The sequence below is a fragment of the Sitophilus oryzae genome, unplaced genomic scaffold (assembly GCF_002938485.1).
Source record: "Sitophilus oryzae breed Bouriz unplaced genomic scaffold, Soryzae_2.0 scaffold_1512_pilon_pilon, whole genome shotgun sequence".
Taxonomy (NCBI): Eukaryota; Metazoa; Arthropoda; class Insecta; order Coleoptera; family Curculionidae; genus Sitophilus; species Sitophilus oryzae.
This window is the reverse complement of record NW_022146184.1, coordinates 429,870-444,022: the sequence shown is the minus strand read 5'-3', so window position 1 is coordinate 444,022 and position 14,153 is coordinate 429,870.

Genomic DNA, 14,153 nt, shown 5'->3' with positions numbered 1-14,153 from the left:
TTTTTTAGTATTGAAAATACTTCTGGCCGCGTTTATATGGGACCCATCTTTGAAAAAACGACATGCTAGAGGCGACATGGAGTTCAATAACCTGCCTAATCAACTTGTCAACACGTAGTAGAGCAAGGTCGTCCGAGGGCCGAAATGAGGTCTTATTAGTGTGGGCCAACTATTTTATGGATATGGATGTTTAGTCTGGGAAAGCCGATATTATTATAAAAACGAATATGCGTCAAGGCATGCATGGGTTGTTAGGTACAGTTGGGCTATTTTAATCAAGAGCGGAATAAGATAAATAATAAATTTAGACTAATGCAATATTTTTTCTTGGCGCGTAGGATAGTGCGCACAATGCATTAAAGGGAATAATTAATTAAATCATTAAGTTCCAAATCATATAATAATTCGGGTCTCATCGGATCTGCTGATATATTTTGATAAAATTTAGGCTATTAGGACCTATATTTTTTTATATGATAAAAAAATGCCAAAATATTTATTGGGATAAGTTTTTATCGTTTAAATATTGTTGTAAATAATAATTATCATTTAATTAGAGCTAACTTATTAAATTTCACAACACGGCGAAATTTCAACAAAATCGGCTTACGGATCTTTGAGATATTAATAAGAAAGGTCTATTAGAAAACACTTTGACACCACTGTATCTTTAAAATTATACATTATTTCCGGACATATATTTATATGAACTTTTTACGTTAAAAACACTCAAAGAATCACCTCCTGAAGTTTGGCCAGATACTTAATTAACATACTGTATTTAAAAATGGCTAGCTAGTGATTTAGTAAGCTATGTTTATTTTAATAGGAAAAAAAATTATTTCATAAAAAATAAACAAACCCATAATACAAATACTATACACCAATTAATTAATTTTAATTGTATCTAAAGGCACTTTAATAATTGAAAAATGGACAGGAGCACTTAAAATAACTTCATAGAGTATACCAAATATGCTAAAAATAATAATTCCAATAAAAAAACACAAATGGCACATTAAAATCTGCATTATCTGAAATCAAACTATAGCTAAACGGCTAATAAAATAATAGAGACAAGACGCCGACATCTATAACAAGATGAGCAGTTTTTAATAATTATTCCGAGTTATTATTACATACTTGTTTTACAATTATTGTAATACAGTAGCATTCCTTCAAATAAATTTTGATTTAAGTATTGTTAATATAGTCATATTAATGATTATAGCCCGTATGATTTCTAAAATAAATAATCAAGCGTGTTTTTATCAGAATTATTAAATGATTAAGTAGACATAGTTAATATTTATATAGTAACTTCGTAAGTGTTATATTTTAATATAATTAAGAATTTAATAATTAAATAATTATCTTAAGTTTAAATTGTGATAAACTTGTATGAGTTTCAATCATTTATATTTAAAATCTTAGGGAAGGCAATATAGATTTTAGGCAGGAGAACTCAAGAGAACCACTGTGTAATTAGTAATTAAAACTTTACAATTTTTTTTACTTGCCATTTTCTTGTCGTTCACGTTGCACGTTGACTCTTCGTTGTGTCACACACAATCTGAATTTCGGATATGATGCAGAACTGATAAATTGGACCAAATATATTAATTGCAGGTAATCAGACATATTTTTGTTAACTTTGCAAACATTTAAGGCATGCAATAATTTTAAAAAATTTTGACGTGAGATTACTTTATAATTCTTGGAAGTCTTGGATGGTAAAGATTTGAATTATTATGGGTCTGTTTTGTTTAAGAAGCTAACAAATAATTTCAAAAAACCAATTAACCAATATTCGGGCTTTTACGGTAACATAATACTCATTCTGATTGGTTTACTCTGGCTCCATAATGAAACTGTGAGTTCGAGGTGCTATTGCAAATTAATGCCATTAATTCTATGTATATCTATACATACATACCTCACATTTCTATAGTGTCGTGACCGTGATCGTGACCATTCATGAATCCGTACACGTTCATCTCCATCATTAATATTTTTCTTATTAAATTCTTCACTTTTATAAAAAGCCATCACGATAAAAATCAAATATCAAAATTATTTAACGTTGCGAACGGTTCACTTGTTCACTATACGTATCTGGAATATATTTGCGAATGGCAATTAGCGATACGTTAGACTGCCGGAGTGCTGACGTCACGAATGTCAAATTGCTTTCCAAACAAGCTTTAGTTCTTTTATACTTCTATATGATTTCTATTGAGCTCTTCCAAATGACGTCACCAGTTAATATAAAATGTAGAAAACATGTGATTGCTGACCACCGCCGACTTTTGTGTCTGGTATTTTCAATACGCCTATGATGGTTGCGCATTTTGCAAAATCTGTGAATTTTTTTCATAATTTACAGTTTATTAGAATTTCCATTACAGAGACCAATAATGAGTTAATGGGTATCTATAGAACAAATTAAATTGATCATCAAATTTAAACGCCGTACGCTAGACTTCCTTAAAATGGATATCCAATAAATGTCGTTCGTATTTAAATGGGACTAATTAAAGCCAGAACTGTCCATGCAAAAATGAATATTGTATTCATCGAATTGATATTATGTGTTATTATCGCAATTGCGGTTTAATAACGCAACAGAAACGGACACTTCAATTTTAATTAAATTTATTTTAATTTTTTCCAGATTTAATGAATGAGTGAGTTTTAGTTGAATGTTATATTTAATGATATTCCGATTCAATCCATATTTTAGAATTTTAAAATTCCCATTTTGATCCAGTAGAGTTCTATTAACCCCCCAATATGTATTTATTGAATAGACATTACAAATCCCGTCAGGAATTTTTGTAACAAGAAATATTATGTACGTAAAAAATTTCCTTATACAGGGTGGCCCATCGAAAACGTTCCGCAGGGCATAACGGCTAGGGTATTTTTTTTTCAAAGAATCCAAAAACACGTCAATTTTTTTTGTGAGGGGGACAACTTTTGCCCCAAAAATGATTGCGAAATCTTCAACCCTCTGAGCGGGGGTGTCCTCCTCCAACTTTTTTCAAATGGGAAGGGGTCAAGTGGCGCCGCAATGAAAAGAGCTTTCTATTCTCTATATTTCCCCGCCTCGTTTTTGAAAATCGGTCGAGTCATTGAGGAAATATGAAGGATTGAAATTTGAAAAGTTTATTTAAATATTTATCAGAGTAAATGATAAGGATAAATTCCTTCGACCAATTTGCTGTTTTTTCTTATTATTTCTAGATGTTTACGCATTTTTTTACTTGCCACAAGGTTGAACGATCAGATGCGGTAGTTGCTAGAGAGCTGTTCTGTGACTTGTGCGTTGAAGTTCTTCTCAATATCGTTATACTGACTCACAATAGAATTTCCAAAAATACCAGCCCACACGTTCAATTTCTGAGGGTTTTGTGTGTGCACCTCATGAAAAACGCTGGGGTTGTCTTCAGCCCAGTACCGACAGTTGTGCCGATTAACTACACGGTTCAAAAAGAAAGTACGCTCATCCAAAAAAACACACATTAAATAGGAAATTTAATGTGTGTTTCTTGGATGAGTCTCAGATACTGGCTTTTGTTAAAGCCCTGAGACTGTATGATGAGTTATAACTCGTTATAACTCAAGAAAGGGGAACATAGAGATCTATAAGGTCGCGGTGATTACCTCCCCTCCTAAACATTCTACATTCTACAAATAGGAAATTATTATCATTCGCCACTCGTTCACTCATAGTTTTACAAAATTGCATCAAAATCGTCTTCCTTGAGTTCTTGTACCAACTGAATTTTGTACGGGTGGTACTTGGGTTTTTTTAATTAATATTACTTAATATCCTTTGGACACTTGTACGATTCACGCCGGTCTCATTGGCTAATTTTCTTGTACTCGGCGTACTATCCATGGCAACTTGGCCCAATACGAATACCTCCTAGCTTCATTTACTACAGGCTCTGCCTCTTTTTATTCATAACGGAACCAGTTTCGCAAAATTTTGCTACTAACTCGCGAACAATTTTGCCATAAAGGTAGTTGTCAGGATGTTTTTGAATTTTCTGAAAAAAAAATTACCCTGGAACGTTTTCGATTGGCCACCCTGTACAGGATTCGGCAATAGTGCGTTGGTATCTGTAGCTGCTAGAATAAAAAAACTGGGGAATTTTCTTTCAAGTGCAAACCTAAAGTATGTACTAGGATGTATTTCAGGAAAATATTTTAACTTCTGTAAGGTGACTCAAAAAAGTGGGAGTGGAACGGGATGACTTTTTTTAAATGGAACACCCTGTATATTATTGCATTTTTGACTTCCTTTCCGATTACTTTACATAATCCTAAGATATGAGTAAATATATTTCGGTAGTTTTAGAAATATTAATAAATAAAAAATATATATTTTATAGCCTTTCTTAAGGAAATTCGTAAAAATACAAGAACTGTCCTGAAATCAAAACTATATTAGATATTTACTTTAAATGGTCTGTAATTATTTTGCTATAAATATCGTAATCTTAAACCATACAGGGTGTTCAAAATTCTAATTCAACACCCTGTAGATTATATTTTTAATAGATGAAGAATCAAAAATTAATTGATTTAAATTTTTGTATTTAGAATATTTCAAAATTTTAACTGTTTCGCAGATACTCGCGGTATTATTTAATATGGCTCTTTCAACTATAAAATACGAGAGAAATATCATGGGTGGCTTTGATAAAAATTTACTGTGGAAAAGGCCATATGAAATATAAAACCGTGAATTTCTGCGAAACCGTTAAAAATTTTGAAATAATAGTCTAAATACAAAAAATGTTCATTTTTAAATTATCCATCTATTAAACAAATCACATACAGGGTGTTCTATTTAAAAAAATGAAGAAAATTTATTTTATCTTTTGGAAAGTTGGCGTAGAATTTTGAACATCCTGTATAATTTAAGATTCCGATATTTATAGCAAAGTAAGTATAAGCCATCCAAATTAAATATCTAATATAGTCTTGATTTCAGAACAGTTCTTGTATTTCTAATAAATTTTTTTACCGAAAGTTGAAAAATATATATTTTTATTTATTTATTAATAGCTCTGAAACTATCGAAATATATTTATTCATATATTAGGATTATCCTAAAGTGATCTGAAAGGAAGCCAAAAATGCAATAATATACAGGGTGTTCCATTTTAAAAAATCATCCTGATCCACTCAAATTTTTTGAGCCACCCTATAGAGAAACCCACACTATCGAGAAAAGACGTACCTAGATGATAAAATGATTTTTAAATTCCTTGCTTTCTTAACATATTCCACAGGGTGCTTCAAACTTTCACCAAAATATCAACATTTTGTTTTACCTCGTATAATATACAGATGTCAACTTTCATTTTTAATTTAGAAACAGGTACTAGAAACTAAAATAATTTAGCTAGAAATTGCTTAAAAAATCGTCAAAATCGGTCCACTAGAACACAATATATAAAACTTTAAAATACATGAAAATTTTAAGATATTTGTTTTTCTTGCCGGTTAGTGTATAATGCTCTGTATAATAATATCCTAATAATATATCCCACCAATATATCTCCCGTTAAAATAACTAACATTGCGTCACAGCAACCCCAGGATCATTTTGCGTCGACATCAAGCGAATTAATTCGCACAACAAATATGACTACGGTTGCCGATTCACTCAAGAATTCCCCCAGAAACATTTCCCTGGAAATTTTACGGCCCAGCTCGGCTGTCCGTCGGTGTGTCGCGCTTGTTAAGCAAAAGGAAAATTAGTAGTCGGGAGGGGCCATTTAAATTACAAAAATTATCCCGGCGGCGGACGGGCCGATGGTACTTAAGCGAAAATAAAGTGCCTTTTTTGCAAGTTAATACCGTTAGATCCCAGAGATTGGATTATGCGGAACGACCGGGAGACGGAAGAGAAAAATGAGGGAAAGAAATGTAACAATAAACATTAGTTCTCTTTAGTAGGTAGTCGGGATGTTAGAAAGCTTTCGACAGAATCAATACCACATAAAAATTAAGTTGCTAATCAAAATTATATCCAATAGGAAAATTTATAAATTTAAATATCTACAATCAGATGCAAAAAAACGCAACGGAGAAAATTTCGGTCAAATTTAAACAGTTATATTTTTGTTATTTTTAGCCGTATTTTTATGAATTTTTTAGCAAACTGTATACAGGTTTGTTCACCACATACGACACGGAGTATTGCAGCTAAACGATGAGATTTTTACAAATTGTAAGTTTTGGGTTCGATGAAGGACTATTAGAGTAAAAAATATCAAAGTTGTATTTTTTTAAAAGGAACACCCTGTATATTATTACATTTTTAATTTCTACGATTAAAATAAAGGTAAATTTGATTAAGGTTTATTATACTTAAACCTTACCTTTTTTGAAATATTTTCAATTTTGTGAAATTGCAGTAAAAATTTTAAGGCTTCATTTCTCCAAGGGTATCAGAGTTTTTAATACTAAATATTTACTGAAGTTTACTTACTGATCAGTTATTGTGTTGCAATAATAAAAATAATACTACCTTATACAGAGTGTCTAAAAATTTATTTTAAATAATTATTAGCTTCAAACGGCAATAACTTGTTTAATTTAAATGGAATACCCTGTATATTTTACAAGAATCAGATGCACAATTTAATTGTCTATCAAATTATATTATACCATTTTTTACCTATCTCTTTAAGTTTCCGTAGAAAATGCATTTTCTTGTAATTTAGAACTTATTTATCAATATACCCATGGAATACTGACATTTTAGATTATTTTTAAAGATGTACGAAATTTTTAAAGAGTATAGATACTAATATTGTCGATATAATTCGTTTATTTCATTAAAAAATAAAAAAAAACTGTTTAAATATTTGTTAAAGAGGATCAATTAATATGATTCCAGTATTCAAGCTACATTAACTGACTGTTTGCGTTGATTAATAATTGCTCCAAATACTAAAAAACTGAATTTTATATGTATATAATAAATATAAATAATATTTATATTATTACAGTGTGATAAAAAGTAACACCTTAAAAATGATATTTCATTTTTTAATAAATGCTTATTTATAACAACAGAGACTTTAATTTGATAACTTATTATTATATTGATTTCTGACTTAAATCCACATTTATTTATAATAATTTATTAACGAACACAATTAAGTATGTAATTAATTAGTATATGGGCGGAAATAATGGTGTTATACTTAATTAAGGGTATACTCTTTTATAAAGATTTAAATAGTTTTTTTTTGCATACAAATGGGCTAGTAATATTATCGTTTTGCTAAAAACGATAATATTACTAGTCTGTACATTTTGTACATTTGTTGCTTTAAAAACAATCTAAAATGTCAATATTCCATGGATATATTGACAAATGAGGTCTAAATTATAAGAAAATGCATTTTCTACGAAAACTTGAAGGGATAGGTAAAAAATGGTAATATACAATTTGATTGTGCATCTGATTCTCCTAAAATATACAGGGCATTCCATTTAAATTAAAGAAGTTATTGCCGTTTGAAGCTAATAATTATTTAAAATACATTTTTAGACACTCTGTATAAGGTAGTATTATTTTTATTATTGCAACACAATAACTGATCAATAAATAAACTTCATTAAATATTTAGTATTAAAAACATTGATACCCTTGGAGAAATGAAGCTTTAAAATTTTTACTGCAATTTCACAAAATTGAAAATATTTCAAAAACGGTAAGGTTTAAGTATAATAAACCCTAATCAAATTTACCTTTATTTTAATCGTAGAAACTTAAAATGTAATAATATACAGGGTGTTCCATTTAAAAAAATACAACTTTGATATTGTTTATTTATTTGGGACACTCTGTATCTTGTAAAAATATTTTTAAATTGTAGCTCTAATAGTCCTTCAACGAACCCCAAACTTACAATACTCCGTGTCGTATGTAGTGAACAACCCTGTATAATTATATCAACTTTAATTCGCAAACTCGCAAGTTTTTTTTATAAACTTTAGTTATCAAGCTATATTATACAAGGTTAATCGAGGGGTTGTTTTTTATCCCAATTTTAAAATACCCTGTGCAATAATTTCGTCTGTAAATTTGCCTATAAAATATCATTTTATGGTCAGAACCATTTCTCCTGAGCATTTTGTTTTTTGGATCATGTCATCATTTCTTTTGGTGTAATTTTTTAATATGACGAGATGGTTTTGGTGACTATTGTCGTAACGTCATATTACGGATACTGCATCGGATACTCTATACTAAATTTAAACTAGAGCATTTTAGTTTCCTGTCAATGCAAAATAAAAAACACTAAATCACCACAATCCTGTCAATGCCATTTAGCTCTTATTTATCCATGTTCGTTCTTCATTCGACCTCGGCAATAAAAACCCAGGCATGTTAAATCATGTGACCTAGCTGGCCATATAAATATGCAACCCCTCACTCCTGCCTATATATCTACTAAGTTGACACTAATCAAGAAGCCCCACACATTCATAGCAAAATAAATCGCACAACTCCACCAAATTGCTGAAATGGCAAGAAATGCCTTTTAAACATGATGGATCCTTTAACAAAATTCTTAATTAATATCAGTTTGGCGATCGTGACGAATTGAAAGTGATTGATTTATAATTTATTTGTTTATTTGTATTAACAAAAATATATTAATATTTCGTCAATTCGGCAGAAGCAAAAAAATACAAAAAACAAAAAAAAACTAAAGTGTTCTTGAATGTTTTTTATTTGTAGATATTTTAGAGTTTTTTCTTTATGCTTTCTGCATTCACAAAGTCATCTTTGGCGATATTTCTTACACACGCACTTAATTTAAACTAACTCACTCATTCTTCTGGCTTAATAGAGTTACTCTATCTTAACATATTCTTCAAAGATAATACCCACCATACCCCTAAGGTCGTTAAATTAAAATACGGAAACCTTGGAAAGAAGAGTGGAAACTCTATTCTCTAACGACCCTATTCTTTAGAAAATGCCTTATTTTACCTGCTTCTCCCTCGGCCAACTTTTCCGTAGCCTGGGAGTCAATTTGCGGGTTCGGAAAGATAACTCTGCTCTTTTATACATTCCTTTTCTCTCATATTTATTTGCACGACCTTCCGACTTTATCTGGTTTAGCATATTTTATTGAAAATTGAAAAACTGATTCGTAAACAGATACAAACGGTAAAGAATGTGGAAAACTGTTTCTGTATTTGTTTAGTTTATTGTTTTATATTGAGGAATATAGTCATGTAAATTGTGAAGAAATATAAATACAATTTGTAGATTTATGAATCCCTATACAAAAAAGAAATTCGGGATAGTTTCACCAGTTGTGACTCAATATGGCTGGACCGATTTTAAAGCTTTTTGATTTGTTAGAATCGTCTCCGTCACGAGTAAAACGTTCTGTTAAATAACTATTAAAATATCAGAAAAATTGACTGAAAAAAATATACAAAACATTAACTTTTTATATAAATTTGGTTTGGATTTTCGCCATCTTTCGCAATAGAGCTCACGTTATAGCCGGAGAGCTAGCGACATATTTAGAGAACATATTTTAGGCAAGTTAGAATAACAAAAAAAATATACTTTAATAACTTGTGAACCCAGAATCCTAAGTCTGGCTGGGGGGTTGGGGGTATTTCGCTACTGCGCAACCCATAACATTTGCAAAAAATAAATCCAAAAAACATTCTTTAGGCAACTTGAAATTTGTTTATTCTTAAATTTTAGCGTCTATTTAACCTAGAAATAAGTATGCCAGACTTCTTTTTCGGGTTTAAAGTGTTCTAAAATTTTTACAGCGTGTTTATTAGATGATATTAAAAAATATGTGTTAATTGCCAGACGAATTCAATGGGATTTAATACTTGCCAGACACGAAGATCTCCGCAGATCTTCACTATTGTCTGTCATTACTACTGCATCGTCAGTGTATCTGATATTGTTGGTCCGTTGATCATTCACTTTGATTGGTTGGATTTCCTCATCTCCCTCTTCTAAAGATTCTTGAAAGATGGCCTCATTATACCGGGTGCGTCTCAAAAGTGGCTCACCCCAATAACTTTTTATTTTTTCAGATAAAAAAAAATGGTATGTTAGTATATGATATAAATTAAGATTGATAGATGTATTCAATTGTTTTTGGTCACTTCCTGTTTCACCGGAAGTGACTACAACTTTTGATTTTTAAATAGAGCATTCTTGGTATTTTTTTACTTTATTAGATATAAAATGACATATCACATGTCAACTTTTGACATTCTCGCTAATAAAAAATCTTATTTTAATTTCTACAGTGCCATGGCTATGTTAAAAACACTAATTCTTAATCGAGAAGCCTTGGAAAATAGATTTTATCGTCTAATGTTTTTAGTGTCTTGTCCTGTTCGGTTAAAAAATACCCAATTCGTATTAATTTTTAATCATATCTCAATTTTTTTCAAATGTAACGGGCGTGGCTCATTAGCATATTTGAAAAAAGCATTTCTTTACGAATAACTTGATACCACACACTTGGTATTTCGAGTCAAATTTTCGTTACGAATGGCAAGTTATAATTTCAAATAAACCATATGCGAAAATGTCAAAAGTTGACATATGATATGTCATTCTATTCTGAGTGTTATTTTCTATCGAATAAAGTAAAAACTATCGAGGGTGACATTTAAAAATCAAAAGTTGTAGTCATTTCCGGTAAAACAGGAAGTGACCGAAAACAATTCAATACGTCGATCAATCCTAATTTATGTCATATACTAACATACCACATCTCGTTTTTTTAACTGAAAAAATAAAAAAGTTATAGGGGTCCACTTTTGAGACGCACCCGGTATATATTAAAAAGGAGGAGAGACCAGATGCATCCCTGACGCACACCTTGTTGTATTTGTATATTTTCAGAAAAATGATCATCTAATCTGATCTTAGCGGTCCGTCCTCAATACATGTTGGTTATGTCTCAGCTATCATAAACGCAGCGGTGTTTACAAAAAATATCTATTTTATTTTGCAGATTTTCTTCTAGTGGTAAAACACCGAGAATATTTTTTTAAAGAAATGTACTCCTTAATGTTATATTCTTTAATAATCTTTGATTGACGTTTTCGATAAATAATAAATAAAAGCAAAAAAAGAGTAGAAATGTTTTTCCAGCGCGATTCAATTAAATTTTCAATTGGCGACTGGAAACCCCATCATCGGACTATTTCCATACAAGTTCATACGAAAGTAAATATTAAATCGCTTTAACCTTTTTGTTCAAATCAATTGCCGGCAAATTGAAATTTTTAAATTAAATTTACGGGCCGAAGTGACAGTTCAACTTTGGAGAGTTTCAAACTAAACTGTGGAAAATATATTTTTTTTGTGACGGCATTATTTTTCGATAAATTAATCCGAGTTAAATTTTTATTACTTTAAATGGAAAATCGTATATATTTTAACAGAGCTCCCAATGGTATTGAACAATTTAACAAATTACATTGAATTAGACATCTTGGAAATGGCTAATTTGGGTCTCACTAAAATAAAAAGATCGCTCTCTCTTTCTCAAAAATAGCAATTAAATAAGTAATTAACGTAATGATTTTTTACTCTTAATTGCAATGGGGGAAAATTTTCGACACAGACGAAAATTTTTCGACACAGACGAAAATAAATCACGCCTTATTAAAGTGAAACTTTTTTACGCGCTATGGGAGTACAAATTCAAAGCCCTGACTCATACATGACCTTGACAATTTCTTGACGCACGAGCTAGCAAGAAAAAAAAGTGGCAAGGATCGGGCAAACACCAAGAAACATTTGATTTAAACCTAGTCTATATATATATATATATATATATATATATATATATATATATATATATATATATATATATATATATATATATATATATATATATATATATATATATATATATATATATATATATATATATATATATATATATATATATATATATATATATATATAACATATGATTTAAACCAAGTCTATCAAATTTTTTATCAGTGTTCTTATACTTATTTTAAGAAAAAAACTTTATATGAATATATGTCCTAAACATCTTAACTTTTGATAGACAGGGTATTAAACTTTTCTAAAAAAAAGTTTTCTTCGTAATAACTCTCGTGTTATTGTTAATATAATAATAATAATAAATCGTCTTTATTGTACTATAAAAAAAAGATAGTTACAATATGTGGGCGAAGTTTAGCTAGATTACAACCTAACCAAACCATATATTGTATATTACAAAATATACTATTTTACTTTGATTCATACTGCGAATTTTATTAGACGTAGTAATGTCGATAAAGCATGCCAAGAATGCTACCTTAATGGTAATTTTAAACTGTACTCCAGAATAGAGCAAGGACGCGCTCTAAATTTTTCCCTTACAAAAGCATTGTAGTTTCTTTGATCTTAGTTTGTACTGTGCAACAAGAGAAAATCCAAAAGAATTTACAAGAAGTGCACAGTGGTTCAGAAGTGAAGAATACGGAGTCAATATTAATAGTCATAAATTTTGTTGTAACGTTGGAAAAATATCTCTTATATTAATGTATTATATTTAGCATTAATTCTTCAGATCGTGTTAAATGTATAATATGGGACACAATATGTGTGTTTATTTAAACATTTACCAGAGTAAATGATAAGGATAAATTCTTCAATCAATTTGCTGTTTTTTCTTATTATTTCTAGATGTTTACGCATTTTTTCACTTGCCACAAGGTTGAACGATCAGGTGCGGTAGTTGCTAGATAGCTATTCTGTGACTTATGGTATGGTATGGTATGGTTCTGTGACTTATGCGTTGAAGTTCTTCTCAATATCGTTAAACGTTTCAACAATTATGGTGTACTCACTTGCAGAAAAAGTGGAAATAATCGAACTTTATTTTAAAAATAATGAATGTGGCAATCGGGTTGCGCAGATATTCAATGAACGCCATCCTGACAAACACCTTTATGGCAAAATTGTTCGCGAGTTAGTAGCAAAATTTCCCGAAACTTGTTCCGTTATGAATAAAAAGAGTCAGAGGGAAAATCCTGTAGCAAATGAAGCTATGGAGGTATTCGTATTGGGCCAAGTTGCCACGGATAGTACGCTGAGTACAAGAAAATTAGCCAATGAGACCGGCGTGAATCGTACAAGTGTCCAAAGGATATTAAAAAAACACAAGTGCCACCCGTACAAAGTACAGTTGGTACAAGAACTCAACGAAGACGATTTTGATCGTCGCTTGCAATTTTGTGAAACTATGAGTGAACGAGTGGCGAATGATAATAATTTCCTATTTAATGTGTGTTTTTTCGGGTGAGTGTCCTTTCTTTTTGAACTGTGTCGTTAATCGGCACAACTGTCAGTACTGGGTTGAGGACAACCCCAGGGTTTTTCATGAGGTGCACACACAAAACCGTCAGAAGTTGGAAATTCTATTGTAGGTCAGTTTAACGATAATGCCAATGAGAAGAACTTCAACGCACAAGTCACAGAACAGCTATCTAGCAACTACCGCACCTGATCGTTCAACCTTGTGGCAAGTGATGCGTAAACATCTAGAAATAATAAGAAAAAACCTCGAATTGGTCGAAGGAATTTATCCTTATCATTTACTTTGATAAATGTTTAAATATAAACTTTTCAAATTTCAATCCTTCATATTTTCTTAATGACTCGACCGATTTTCAAAAACGAGGCGGTGAAATGTAGAGAATAGAAAGCTCTTTTCATTGCGGTGCCACTTGACCCCCTTTCTCATTTGAAAAAAGTTGAGGGATGACACCCCCGCTTAGAGGGTTGAAGATTTTGCAATCATTTTTGGGGCAAAAGTTGTCCCCCTCACAAACAAAATTGAGGTGTTTTTGGATTTTTTGAAAAAAAAAACCGTAGCCGTTATGCCTTGAGGAACGTTTTCGATGGGCCACCCTGTATAATTTACTACCAATACACGTGTAGAAAATTAATGCCATTTTACTTGTAATAGTACCTACATGAAAGCATGAAATATGGCGTTATTGAAAATACCTATTTAAATTTCATTCATATTTCGTCATCCCTTTTAGTCTCCTTATATCTCAGTTGTCCGACATGTCAACAAGATAAA